This window comes from Pelobates fuscus, chromosome 13, assembly GCF_036172605.1.
Source record: "Pelobates fuscus isolate aPelFus1 chromosome 13, aPelFus1.pri, whole genome shotgun sequence".
NCBI lineage: Eukaryota > Metazoa > Chordata > Amphibia > Anura > Pelobatidae > Pelobates > Pelobates fuscus.
The window spans coordinates 39,385,124-39,399,861 of record NC_086329.1 but is presented as its reverse complement, the minus strand read 5'-3'; the positions used below and the strand labels follow the sequence as shown (position 1 = coordinate 39,399,861).

The following is a 14,738-nucleotide window of genomic DNA, read 5'->3' as shown; positions in this document are numbered from 1 at the left end:
CTTGCTCCCCCCTCCCCTCCCCTACTGGTCCTTCCCTTCCCCTCCCCTAGTGGTTCTTACTCCCCCCTCCCCTCCCCTAGTGGTCCTTACCCCCCCTCCCCTCCCCTAGTGGTCCTTACCCCCCCTCCCCTCCCCTAGTGGTCCTTACCCCCCTCCCCTCGTGGTCCTTACCCTCCCCTCCCCTAGTGGTCCTTACCCTCCCCTAGTGGTCCTTACCCCCCCCCCCAGTAGTCCTTACCCCCCTGGTCCTTATACCCCCCCTTTCCCTCCTAGTGGTCCTTATCCCCCCCTCCCTCCCCTAGTGGTCCTTATCCCCCCTCTCCCTCCCTCCCCTAGTGGTCCTTATCCCCCCCTCCCTCCCTCCCTCCCTCCCATGGTGGTCCTTATCCCCCCTCCCTCCCATGGTGGTCCTTATCCCCCCCTCCCTCCCAAAGTGGTCCTTACCCCCCTCCCTCCCATGGTGGTCCTTACCCCCCCCCTCCCTCCCATAGTGGTCCTTACCCCCTCCCTCCCATAGTTGTCCTTACCCCCTCCCTCCCTCCCATAGTGGTCCTTACCCCCCCCTCCCAAAGTGGTCCTTACCCCCCCCCCTCCCAAAGTGGTCCTTACCCCCCCTCCCAAAGTGATCCTTACAATCCCCCCCTCCCTCCCTCCCAAAGTGGTCCTTACAATCCCCCCCCTGCCTCCCTCCCAAAGTGGTCCTTACCCCCCCCTCCCTCCCTCCCATAGTGGTCCTTACCCCCTCCCTCCCATGGTGGTCCTTACCCCCTCCCTCCCATAGTGGTCCTTACCCCCTCCCTCCCATAGTGGTCCTTACCCCCCCTCCCTCCCATGGTGGTCCTTACCCCCCCCCTCCCAAAGTGGTCCTTCCCCCCCCCTCCCAAAGTGGTCCTTACAATCTCCCTCCCTCCCTCCCCTAGTGGTCCTTACCCTCCTCTCCCCTAGTGGTCCTTGCTCCCCCCTCCCCTCCCCTACTGGTCCTTACCTTCCCCTCCCCTAGTGGTTCTTACTCCCCCCTCCCCTCCCCTAGTGGTCCTTACCCCCCCTCCCCTCCCCTAGTGGTCCTTACCCCCCCTCCCCTCGTGGTCCTTACCCTCCCCTCCCCTAGTGGTCCTTCCTCTCCCCTCCCCTAGTGGTCCTTACCCTCCCCTAGTGGTCCTTACCCCCCCCCCGTGGTCCTTACCCCCCTGGTCCTTACCCACCCCCAGTGGTCCTTATACCCCCCTTTCCCTCCTAGTGGTCCTTATCCCCCCCTCCCTCCCCTAGTGGTCCTTATCCCCCCTCTCCCTCCCTCCCCTAGTGGTCCTTATCCCCCCCTCCCTCCCTCCCATGGTGGTCCTTATCCCCCCTCCCTCCCATGGTGGTCCTTATCCCCCCCCTCCCTCCCAAAGTGGTCCTTACCCCCCTCCCTCCCATGGTGGTCCTTACCCCCCCTCCCTCCCATAGTGGTCCTTACCCCCTCCCTCCCTCCCATAGTGGTCCTTACCCCCTCCCTCCCTCCCATAGTGGTCCTTACCCCCTCCCTCCCTCCCATAGTGGTCCTTACCCCCCCTCCCAAAGTGGTCCTTACCCCCCCCCCTCCCAAAGTGGTCCTTACCCCCCCTCCCAAAGTGGTCCTTACAATCCCCCCCCCTGCCTCCCTCCCAAAGTGGTCCTTACAATCCCCCCCCTCCCTCCCTCCCATAGTGGTCCTTACCCCCTCCCTCCCATAGTGGTCCTTACCCCCTCCCTCCCATAGTGGTCCTTACCCCCCCCTCCCTCCCATAGTGGTCCTTACCCCCCCTCCCTCCCATGGTGGTCCTTACCCCCTCCCTCCCATAGTGGTCCTTACCCCCTCCCTCCCATAGTGGTCCTTACCCCCCCCTCCCTCCCATGGTGGTCCTTACCCCCCCCCCTCCCAAAGTGGTCCTTCCCTCCCCCCCTCCCAAAGTGGTCCTTACAATATCTCCCTCCCTCCCTCCCAAAGTGGTCCTTACCCCCCTCCCCCCCCCCCCCCCCGTGCCTGCCTAGGTCGCCTTACAGGTGGCGCCGGCCCTGAAAACAGGGGACAATTAAAGGATTAATTATAGGGTCTTTATGAAATACTTATATGTATTGTACTGGAGTTTCACTGAAATTCCAACCCAATTAATACTAAGACAAATTAGGGACAACATTGCTGCACGTCTCTCCCCACAGCCATCGCCAGTGACGGTTGCAGAGAATTGGCTGTGTCTATGAATTCTACATATTCCTCAGTGCTGTACTCTTGCGCATGCACGAGAATAGAGCGTCGAAGAGGACCTGCCCTATCAAGACTGAGATGTCACTGTAGGGGGTCCTTGCGAAATCGGCAAAGCCCCAGACGGTGACCGTGGCGCTTTAAGGATTGTTCAAATACTTATATCAGGAACATATAATATTAGGAATCTTAGTGTTCCTTTAGCTAAAGAAAATGTAACAATTCCACCTATAATTCACCAAAAAAAAAAAAAAAAACACCCAAAGAAAAAGATGCTTACAAAACTATAAATAAATCAAGCAGCATTCTGTCTGATTAGTGTAAGTGAAAGGTTTATGTGAGCCTCTCAGTGTCAGTGATGTCTATACAATGCATGGACCAGGCTGGGCTCCATCAATAAAGGAGTCTGTACTGTTACCATGGTAACCCGCACCGCCCTCACCATGGCCCGCCGCCATCTTGGACTGTGGGAAGTCTCGCGAGAGGTGTCCCCGGGGGCTCCGTCGGAGCAGGCGGGGAGTAACTTTGTTCTCAAGTTGTGGGAGCGGAGGGCAGAGTGTGAGAGAGCGGCCCGGCCGGGGGAGGAGGCGGCTCGGTCAGTGCAGGAATTAACACGGGGACGGACGGTGTGAGAGGGAGGAGAGCAGCAGGAGGAGCCCAGACAGCAGCCGGAGGTAGGAGACAGACACACAGACACACTGACTGACTGACTCACTGATACAGGAGACATGACTTCATACACAGCACGGAGCACTGACTGACTGACTGACTGACTGACTGACTGACTGACTGACTGACTGACTGACTGACTGACTGACTGACTGACTGACTGACTGACTGACTGACTGCACAGCACAGCACTGTGTGCACTGCCGGCACCGGCTGTTATCTATTGTGACGTCATATGGTACACAGCCACACAGCAAAGGGAACTAATGATAACATACCATAACAACATCACTCAGCATATTGATACAGTGACCCACCATAACAACATCACTCAGCATATTGATACAGTGACCCACCATAACAACATCACTCAGCATACTGACCCACCATAACCACATCACTCAGCATACTGACCCACCATAACCACATCACTCAGCATACTGACCCACCATAACCACATCACTCAGCATACTGATACAGTGACCCACCATAACAACATCACTCAGCATATTGATACAGTAACCTACCATAACAACATCACTCAGCCTACTGATACAGGGACCCACCATAACAACATCACTCAGGATATTGATACAGTGACCCACCATAACAACATCACTCAGCATACTGATACAGTGACCCACCATAACATCACTCAGCATACTGACACAGTGACCCACCATAACATCACTCAGCATATTGATACAGTGACCCACCATAACCACATCACTCAGCATACTGACCCACCATAACCACATCACTCAGCATACTGATACAGTGACCCACCATAACAACATCACTCAGCCTACTGATACAGGGACCCACCATAACAACATCACTCAGCCTACTGATACAGGGACCCACCATAACAACATCACTCAGGATATTGATACAGGGACCCACCATAACAACATCACTCAGGATATTGATACAGGGACCAACCCTAACAACATCACTCAGGATATTGATACAGTGACCCACCATAACATCACTCAGCATACTGATACAGTGACCCACCATAACAACATCACTCAGCATACTGACACAGTGACCTACCATAACAACATCACTCAGCCTACTGATACAGGGACCCACCATAACATCACTCAGGATATTGATACAGTGACCCACCATAACAACATAACTTAGCATATTGATACAGTGACCCACCATAACATCACTCAGCATACTGATACAGTGACATTATTCTTTGCACAGTGATGCTGTGCAGTGACATCACTCAGCAGACTGGTACAGTGCAGTGATATCATTCTGTGCAGTGATAATGTGCAGTGGCAGAATTCTGTTCACAGTAATCTTTAGAGACATGATTCTTTGCGCAGTGATTCGGTACAGTGACATGGCTCTGTGCTCAGGAATCCGGTACAGTGACATGGCTCTGTGCTCAGGGATTTGGTACAGTGACATGGCTCTGTGCTCAGGGATTTGGTACAGTGACATGACTCTGTGCTCAGGGATTCGATACAGTGACATGACTTTGTGCTCAGGGATTCGGTACAGTGACATGACTCTGTGCTCAGGGATTCGGTACAGTGACATGACTTTGTGCTCAGGGATTCGGTACAGTGACATGGCTCTGTGCTCAGGGATTCGGTACAGTGACATGGCTCTGTGCTCAGGGATTCGGTACAGTGACATGGCTCTGTGCTCAGGGATTCGGTACAGTGACATGGCTCTGTGCTCAGGGATTCGGTACAGTGACATGGCTCTGTGCTCAGGGATTCGGTACAGTGACATGGCTCTGTGCTCAGGGATTCGGTACAGTGACATGGCTCTGTGCTCAGGGATTCGGTACAGTGACATGGCTCTGTGCTCAGGGATTCGGTACAGTGACATGGCTCTGTGCTCAGGGATTCGGTACAGTGACATGGCTCTGTGCTCAGGGATTCGGTACAGTGACATGGCTCTGTGCTCAGGGATTCGGTACAGTGACATGGCTCTGTGCTCAGGGATTCGGTACAGTGACATGGCTCTGTGCTCAGGGATTCGGTACAGTGACATGGCTCTGTGCTCAGGGATTCGGTACAGTGACATGGCTCTGTGCTCAGGGATTCGGTACAGTGACATGGCTCTGTGCTCAGGGATTCGGTACAGTGACATGGCTCTGTGCTCAGGGATTCGGTACAGTGACATGGCTCTGTGCTCAGGGATTCGGTACAGTGACATGGCTCTGTGCTCAGGGATTCGGTACAGTGACATGGCTCTGTGCTCAGGGATTCGGTACAGTGACATGGCTCTGTGCTCAGGGATTCGGTACAGTGACATGGCTCTGTGCTCAGGGATTCGGTACAGTGACATGGCTCTGTGCTCAGGGATTCGGTACAGTGACATGGCTCTGTGCTCAGGGATTCGGTACAGTGACATGGCTCTGTGCTCAGGGATTCGGTACAGTGACATGGCTCTGTGCTCAGGGATTCGGTACAGTGACATGGCTCTGTGCTCAGGGATTCGGTACAGTGACATGGCTCTGTGCTCAGGGATTCGGTACAGTGACATGGCTCTGTGCTCAGGGATTCGGTACAGTGACATGGCTCTGTGCTCAGGGATTCGGTACAGTGACATGGCTCTGTGCTCAAGGAACCGGTACAGTGACATGGCTCTGCTCAGGGATTCGGTACAGTGACATGGTTCTGTGCTCAGGGATCCGGTACAGTGACATGGCTCTGTGCTCAGGGATTCGGTACAGTGACATGGCTCTGTGCTCAGGAATCCGGTACAGTGACATGGCTCTGTGCTCAGGGATCCGGTACAGTGACATGGCTCTGTGCTCAGGGATCCGGTACAGTGACATGGCTCTGTGCTCAGGGATCCGATACAGTGACATGATTCTGTCTGTGCGCAATGATCCGGTACAGTGACATGATTCTGTCTGTGCGCAATGATCCAGTGCAGTGATCCAAACGTCACTGAGTACAATACAAATCTGAAGGATTCAGACAAATTGCTATGTGATTGGATTATTGCAGATAATTTGTGACTAACACATTTACACACATTTCCATTTGGTGCAATAAACCACTTGACTCATAACAGGTTCTTGCAATCTGTAATCTTTGTTATTAATGGAAATCTTTGGTGAGTTTGCCTAGTCTACACTTACAAACTCTGTAGATACCCCATGTTAGCACCGAATACACAGACTAACCTTCTGCTCTCCAGCTGTTGTGGACCGGAATTTCTCATAATTTACAGTTAAACTTATTTATACTTTTTAATTTTTGGAAGTCTGTGACATCACTTGATAAATATAAATTATCCCACTGCAAATGACCCCATTGTCCATTACTGCATTCTTAAGGACAGCCTAATTATGCCATGTTTATACATCACTTAAACATTGCTTTAATGTAATTCACAGCTGTTTTAGACTAGACTAGGTTCTGACACATCAGTGATTTATTGTGCTCCCTGTCTCAAAAATCTTTCATCACTGACCTCCTCTGTCACTCACAGCACTTCATTATACTTTCAGTAAGTTTTATTTTCTGGTTTTCTGATCTCTTGCATACAGTAAATTTACGTTGAGCATTATTATTATTATTTTGTAATTCTTTGAACCATAAAAAAATTTAAATAATGTATTCACTCACATCTTCCATCTGTTGTATTTTTTTTTTTTAAAACTACAATCCGTGCCTAATAAATACAGATACCATGTTAACTGAAATCTAGTATAGCCACATGCACTTCTCTAGCTACTAATAAAACTTTATTCAACATACGGGCCATAAAATATAACCATCAATTAACCTTTGGCTGTCCATCTGCAGTAATTGGTCTGAAGTAATTAGATTTGTAATATTATTTATAAGGCTAATAGCATATGGTATCATTAAAAACATTACATTCTGTTATATTATTAAACATCTATGTATGATAAAACTAAAAAAAGATTTACAGCCTTGTAGTCATTATAAGATTTAATAGGGCTCACATCATAGTTGCTCCCTTACTACCTTTTTTATCCTATTTATTTTGTATTGGACAAAATAACCAAGAACATCTTTGTTAAAAGTGTGTTTTTTGGTTTAAATGCACAATGCAAGTTTTCTTTGATCTAAACCAGTCTTGTGTGACTTTATACCAAATATAGCTCCTGTTTAGTCAGTTGTTGTTGTTGTTGTTGTTGTTGTTGTTGTTGTTAATAAAATTGGGTTTATTCACTAAACAACAAATTGTAGAGATTTATAGCCAGCATTTTGGTTTTACAATCTAGCTTTTTTTGTGAATTAGCCCCTTTCTTCAACTTCAAAGCAGAAGAGATCTACCGAGAAACCAACAATAAATAGATTTTAGTAAAGATTTTTTTTTTTTTTTTTTTAAATAAATCCCTATAGGTTATGGGTCTGCTTTAATGTGCAGTCCTGCTGTTAGCGTGATTTGTTTTCCAGTCTCTGAAGAGACCCTCTCCCACCCATATGTTATCTTTTTCTCCTAATTGGTCATGGGGATTTTTCTAATTTTATGCCCAAGCCTTTTCAGATTTACAGTGCAGGAGCTGTTAAATGTATCGTAAAATGCGTCCAAGGCTGGCTGCATGTGCTCTTTTCTCGCTGAGCTGTGTATTAGGAGGTGGGGTGGTTCCAGATGGTAATCCAATGATCTTAGGCTTTGCTGCCAATGGGTAAGCCAGGTTGGTCATTGCTCGGATTTACTCTCTCACTCCAATGCTTCGCTCACCCCTTCTACACTCATAGAGTTAAAACTGCTGAAATAGATGGCACTCACACAATGTATTGCAGTCTTCTGTTCAAGTGAAAGCCTTGAGCAACTGGAATTCAGTATCTGGGAGGGATGTGGCTGTAACATTGTGCTACACTGTTGAGATCATCAGAGTCTGGGTGCTTTTAATTGTCTACGGTTGTTATTTGTGCTTATGAGCCTCCTGTGGCTTGTTCTTGCTCTATCCATGCAGCGCCTGTCCTGATTTTTTGTTCTTGTCCCAAGAGAGGAGCCAAGCAATATACCCATCTTAAAAGCCTTCAATTTGCACAGGTATGGTTATTGATTTATTGATCATTTAATACTTTGAGATTGAAAGGAACAGAGGCTGTTCGCAAGTCTCAATTTGTTGGCTGTACGTTTCCCCCCTCCCCGTAACTTTGTTTTATATTGTGCAGCACATTTAACATAATTTAAGCACTTTCTATATTCTTTTTATTACTATCAGTACATTCATAGCTTGCTGCAGAATGTTATGTAACATTTGCTTTTTTTTGATACATCTAATTTCTGTAATGTAAACTGTTAGACTCATTGTTACTGTGTAATTGTGCAAAGGCTATCTTTGAATGTGTTTTATGTAAATAACCATACAATTTGAATGAATGTCCTCTTGCAAAATGGGGTTTGAAGGCATTTTAATGGAGAATTTTGTGTGTGCATCGATACTTGATTTCTTTTGTCAGAATGAATGAAACAATAAAAAAAAAAAACCCACCCAGATCAGGCTACTATTATCCAAGAAAACCAATAAGGCCCAGCAAGAACAAATCCCTTGGTCGTATTGGGCTGAGATAGACCTGCCTACTAAATTTGAGCTGTAGCTGGTGAATCTGGCTGTGTTCAGACATGCCAACACAGTAGCTGGTGTTTTATGACTACTGCACTGTCTGTCTACAGCGCAGGACTCACTGCATTCACTGGAAAATGAATATGGTTGGCTTCCCAGTTATTTAAGCAGTAATTCCAATTTAACACCCCCTAACGCCTTTTGAGATGGAGACAAAATGCATTTAGGGAAGGCAATCGTTTTTGCATTGTTTCGTATAAAAGCGATGTGGGATTCTTTCATTCAAAAGCCTTTTGTTTATCCTCTCCCCCCTTGCTGTCAGAGGGGCACGGTATACCTTTCATATCCGTGTGGCAGAAAGGGGATTAAGATGGACAAAGTAACACTGAAATGTTAATTTGAAAGGACATCTCATTCTTGGAGGCGGCTCTTGGCATATGTGACTTATCATTTAACATGGCAGTGTTAAGTACATTTAATAAATCATTCACCCATTCCCACTGCTCGAAGTCCCTTGCTTTGTTGTTTAACGTGTTTTTTTAAATATATATATATATATATATATATATATATATATATATATATATATATATATATTTTTTTTTTTTTAATTCGGCTTGATTTTTAAGATTTGTTTGGTAATATCAATTTTTTTTCCGAGCATGGTGACATTTTGATTTTATTATTTTCTATAGCACTGTGCTGTAGATGTTTATCACTCCGTTAAATGATTCAAAGATGAAAGCTTAAAAAAAAAAGTACATTTTTAGATGCATTATAAGTCCACTTTATTTTGCTTTTCTGCCTTCGGAATAAATATGTATTCAGCTGTGTTACACGTTCGTATTTTATACATTTATACTGGAAAAAAGTAAAACCAGTAAATATTATTGGAAAAAAACCAAAGAGAGTTTGAAGAAATATCCACGTAAGCAAGTATTTCTGAGTTGTATGTTGGAAATTATTATTTTTATAATTACTGGTCAAGTGTCTCTTGCGATTTATTTTATTATTATTTTAAGAAAATGGATGTTTCTTCTTTTTTATTTTTGAAATTCTTCTTTATTTATTTTATCTTAGTTTATTTTGATAAATTGGGGTTATTCCCATGCTATACAATTCTGATTTATTTTAAAATGGTTAATGCTTTGTTGAAGACAGTTTTTTTGTTTTTGCAAATTATTTTCAGTTTTTCTGCTTGATCATGTTGTGCACGCTTTCTTTAAAACCTGGATTGCACAGGGTAACTGTAGTGCCTTTCCATGGATTTAAATGGTCTGTCCTTTAACCTTTTGTATTGCCAGGCCCATCAGTCTTGCAGGTCTCTGCTGGTTTTTGACAAAGCCGTTGCTGCATTGTCAGCAACTTTTTTCTGTCTACATGGTTATTTCTTTCATAGAATTTTGATTTATGCCTTAAGCCAAGGGTGAGGGAAATGTCGAGACCAGCAGTTGTAAAATTGCAAATCCTAACATTCTGCCCTGGCCTTAAGGCTATGTATCAGTCTGGTGGTTCCTTGCATTAAAGCGGTTCTGTCACCACTTGGGGCCTTTGGACAACTTGCAACAGTTAATGCTCCGCTAAGTGTTTGGTTCCTTTGGGGTTCAAGGGAAGGTGTTACATAGTTGAAAAGAGACTTGTGTCAATCAAGTTCAGCCTTCCTCACATTTGTTTTTTGCTGTTGATCCAAAAGAAGGCAAAAACCCAGTTGGAAGCACTTCCAATTTTGCAACAAGCTAGGAAAAAAATTCCTTCTTGACCCCAGAATGGCAATCAGATTTATCCTTGGATCAAGCAGTTATTACCCTACATTGAAAGATTATATCCTTGAATATTCTGTGTTCGACTTACCTGAACCTGTCTCTCCTGCTGCTTGCCTTCATACAACGTTAGTGTTGTACTTTGCACATGCGCGAGAGTACAACACTGAAGTCTACGGAAGAGACAGCTGGATTCTCCATAGACAGAGCCTTTTCTCCCTACCTCTGTTACTGGTGGTGGCTGGAGGAAATGACAAAGCTTGACAAAAGTATCTCTAAGTTTTGTCAAATGGGGAAAAATAGTAAGACTAGTCCCTACTATTATTTATTTATTTTTAGTATATCTTTTGATTGCATTGCAATTGTGGTTAACTTCCAACACCGCCATTATGAGTGTTTCTTAAAGATTCTATCTTAATGAAAAACTTAATTCATTATGGAGTGAGGAGACAGTGCCGCTTTAAGTGATTTCAATTTAAAATGAATAGCCTCTAGTGGCTACTACGAATGTTCTCAAATGCTTATAAACAACAAAACATCTAACATAGGTTCTGCAAGATGCTATGTATCTGTATCGGTAAAGACCAAATGGTCAAGTGCATCTGTTAGTAAATTACTCAGTGTAGCTATTTCATGTATTTTATTTTGGTTATTGAACTAGTTGTACGCCACCAAGGAATACAGAAAATCACTGCTTTTGCATTTGGATACAAATAGAATTCGTACCTAAATAGGGATCAAAAACCACAAACTATGTGCGTGTCACAATTGTCCTTTTAGTATAGGACTTAACGTTAAAGGGATACTCTAGTGTTAAGTGAACAAACTTGTATTTCTATTGCTAAAGTGTTATACTTGCTAGTTAGATTAAGTTCCCCAACCCCCAAATATAAAATTAAGATATGTACTCCACTTTTTTCCCACCCAAACGCCTGTCTTAATACGTCCACCACTCCACTCCTGGCTGAGATAATCAATACGTAGGGACGCATTGGGGGTTACGACGCATTTACTCAGTGTGTCTCTGTTGCCAGTGTTCAGCATCTCCATGCAGAACATGGAGACGGTGAATGCAGGTTGGATTTGCTTTAAATCACTAGTCGCTTAGACCCCATTTATATCATGATTTTTAAATGTTAACACTTGTTCTTGCTGACTGTTGTCTATAATTTACAACCAAATGAAGATTTCATATTTAGAACACTAACATTTTAGTTTAGTTTAACATTTTTATCAGACCTGATTTTGTTATTGAACATTAGAGATGCATTGATAATGGGAAAATTGCATGGTGAGCTATCTCCAGGTTAGTAGGTTAATCACTTTTGTTTGGAGAATAACTTAAACTAAAGGTGTGTATATAGGTTTGCGAGATAATGGAATTAAGGTAATTTTCTAAACTTTGTTTATGTGATACAATTTTTGCTGTGGAAAAATGTGCATGTTATCTCTGCAGACACAAGTTCAATTAACTTGGATTAAAGGAATTAAATTACCAAAAAATGTAAATATTCCATCAATTTACAGCCTCGTGTTACATAACTAATCCATAGATTTTTCTTCCATTTAATTAAAAGAAATACAATTTTAAAATGTAAAACTTAAAGAAGTCCAAACCTCGTTTAAAACTAAGGAAAAAGTCTATCATTAGAAAACATTTTCTGCATATTTACTGTAGTTTTCTTTTTTACGGCTCGTCCATTGCAGCATTGCTCTTGGATTGCTCCCCCCCTCAGCTGATGGGACAGGAAATAAACAGACACGATACATAGGAGGACAAAACCAAAGTACCTGAGTCTCATAACTAGTCGAACAAGGGTAGGATCGTAATGCTGCTATGGAATAGCTGACAAAAGAAGATTACTTTAAGTTTGAAGAATTAGTTTTGTTTTTTTTAACCGCTAGACATAGCAGTATTTCACTTGGATAATACCCAGGCAATGAAACCCAAAGAATTGAGGAGAAGGACAAAACTAAATACATAACACTGAAAGGCCAGAAATGCTAACGTAAGCTGACCATGAGAAATAAACCGCACTGGTGGATTGTGCCTTGAGGAGTACTGGAACCTGCACTGATAGATCCGAACAATGGTTGAAACAATCCATCTGCTCTGAATACGAGGAGGCATTGTGACACTTCCTACAGCCAAAATGATAGAGAGAAAAGGATTGTCTCCATTGTTTAGTCCTCTGTAAATAAATAGTCAAACCTACGAAGTCCAATGAGCAACATCTGGCTTCTACAGCATCCACAGGATTTAAAAAAAAAAAGTAGAAGGGATTTTAATGGGAAAATCCCAAATCATGTTAGGACGATTAATGAACACAGAATAATGATGCTTAAACAACTTCTTAAAACTGAAATGAGAGCAATAAGATAAGAACACCATAATGCTCCCTCACTGGGGTATCGGAAGATGCTGCTCATATCACAGCATCTAATAAGTGAACTAGGGTATACTTCAGAGTTCCTCCAGACCCCTTAGTGCAGCTACCACATAGGTCACTGCAAACTTACACTCTGGTCGCTAAAGAGAGTAGCCAGGAGGTCGCCCTCGTGGGCCCATATCCTGGGGCTTCCAAGAAGGGAGGCTGAACATCTTGGGCCAAGCTGTAGAAAAAACAGCTAGATAAGCCAAAAAGAATAAGTAGATCCTAATGGGTTCATTGCACTGCTGTGAGGACAAGAAATACAAACTGGGGTACTTTGGTTGGGTCCTCCTATTTATTATGTTTCTTTGCTGTCCTATCCGTTGTAAGAGAGGAGCTATCCAAGAGTGATGCTGTCATGTAAAGCTTAGAAATAGTATTTTATCGGAAATGAATACTCATAGTTCTTAGACATAAATGGGGAATAGAAACTACAACACGATTGTTCCACGTGCCTGTCAACTGGCTTTAAAACCATCTCTATCATGATTAGAGAATTGTGTTTTCTAGTATGGGATTTAACTTTAAAGGAACCCTCCAGTTACCATAACCACTGCAGCCTGGTGTTCTACCACAGTAAGTAGCCAACTTATCTGGGGTTCTCTCAAAGCTCTTCGAGCTAAACCTGGCAGTGCAGTGAGGCATTAAGCTTTCAGAAGTTTCCATCTCCAGGTTCGTAATAGCTTGTCTACTTTTACTGGGAGGGCGCTCCTTGCACCATTACCACTACATCAGACTGTTGTGGTTATGGTGCTTAGAGTGTTACTTTAACAAGCACTCACTTGTCCAAAAAGTGGAGGGAAACTGCAAGTATTTACCAAAGGGAATCCAGTTAGGAAAGTAGTCTTGGGTGTATGTGTCAGTGTGCATGCATAATAAACACTCACACATGAATGTATTCTGTAATCCTCATTTCAGTATATAACCTAGACTGATCTCTAATCACAGATCATTTTATTAGCAAGCTATGTTTTAGTGAATGGCCATTAGAATATATTTAATAGAATTAAATATTAACTGTACCACTTGCAGCATATTTAACATGTATTCATTATTTTATTGATCAAACTTAACCTGTTTCAAACCAGTGACGTGAAAATTGGCTGCAAGTAATATGATGGCAAACATTATTGACACTAACAAATTAAGAGAGGTTATTGCTGTCGTTGAAAGCGTTACGGTTGAACGGTTACTTGAAAACAGTTTGGCCAGTATGAGTAAAAGAGCGGAGACTAATAAGTTGAAATCCTTGGGGTCAAGTGTTTCTGGAACTGGTTTTGTGGGTTTAGAAATTTTTTTTTAACGATATACTTCTTCCATTGAAAATGAATCATAAAACATCCTATGACAATAAGATATATTTTCACAATTCTCAAGTTGTGTGTTTTTGTTTTTTAGTTCCATAGGAATACAACGTGTAATTGAGTATGGTTTCAAAACAATTCACTAATATCATAAACCAATATATTTTAAGATTCATACAATATTTATATTAGCGATGCATTTTCCACGATCCTCCATTCCAATGCTCCTCATAGTGAAGCATTGGGGATATGATGTGCATGCGTTTTTCCATAGGAAAGCATTGAATTGTTGTGTGTGTGTGTGTGTGTGTTTTCCCATCCCTTACTCTCCTTACTATAATCAGTGTAGTGGTTTATAAATTAAAAAAATAACAATGACAAGCTCTTTGTGCAGCCACACTTTTAAATTTCCAACTTTACGTTCCTTGGAAAAGGAATGAAACGGTTAGTATTTTAATATCTATATCTATGCTTGCTATTTTGCCTGCACAATGTGTAAATGAACATGTGTGCTTAGCGTCCCCATTATTTCTGGATTAGAGATCCACTTTCACAATATTCAGTGCATTTGGAAACACGAGCTGCAAAACATTTCATTACTTGTACGGCGAATATCATGATATATGAGTAGGGTGTCAAGTATTTAAACTATGCTTGAAAGTAATTGGTGTTCGTTAAAATCCATATTTTCTAGTGTTTATTTTTGTAACGAATACTGCCCATCCCAGTTGAGCACAGCTTGATTGCAAAGTGGGTCCAACTGGCCCTGGTCCCCTAAAGTGAAATGAACAGAATGTTATTAAAAGAAAAACTAGCTGT

At 43.3% G+C, this 14,738-nt stretch overlaps 1 protein-coding gene across 6 annotated transcripts in view; it reads left to right on the top strand.

Annotated features, from left to right (window-relative positions):
• Nucleotides 1-2,737: 2,737 nt before the first annotated feature.
• Nucleotides 2,738-14,738, top strand: part of SIPA1L1 (signal induced proliferation associated 1 like 1) — a 284,823-nt gene continuing 272,822 nt past the window's right edge. For 4 of the 6 annotated variants that reach the window (XM_063439716.1, XM_063439717.1, XM_063439715.1 and 1 more), the window contains exon 1: nt 7,569-7,906. The gene's annotated coding sequence lies outside the window, so the exon portion shown is untranslated. Of the gene's footprint in view, nt 2,896-7,568; nt 7,907-14,738 lie in introns of those variants that run through there. The other 2 variants (XM_063439713.1, XM_063439714.1) reach the window with 2 other exon arrangements.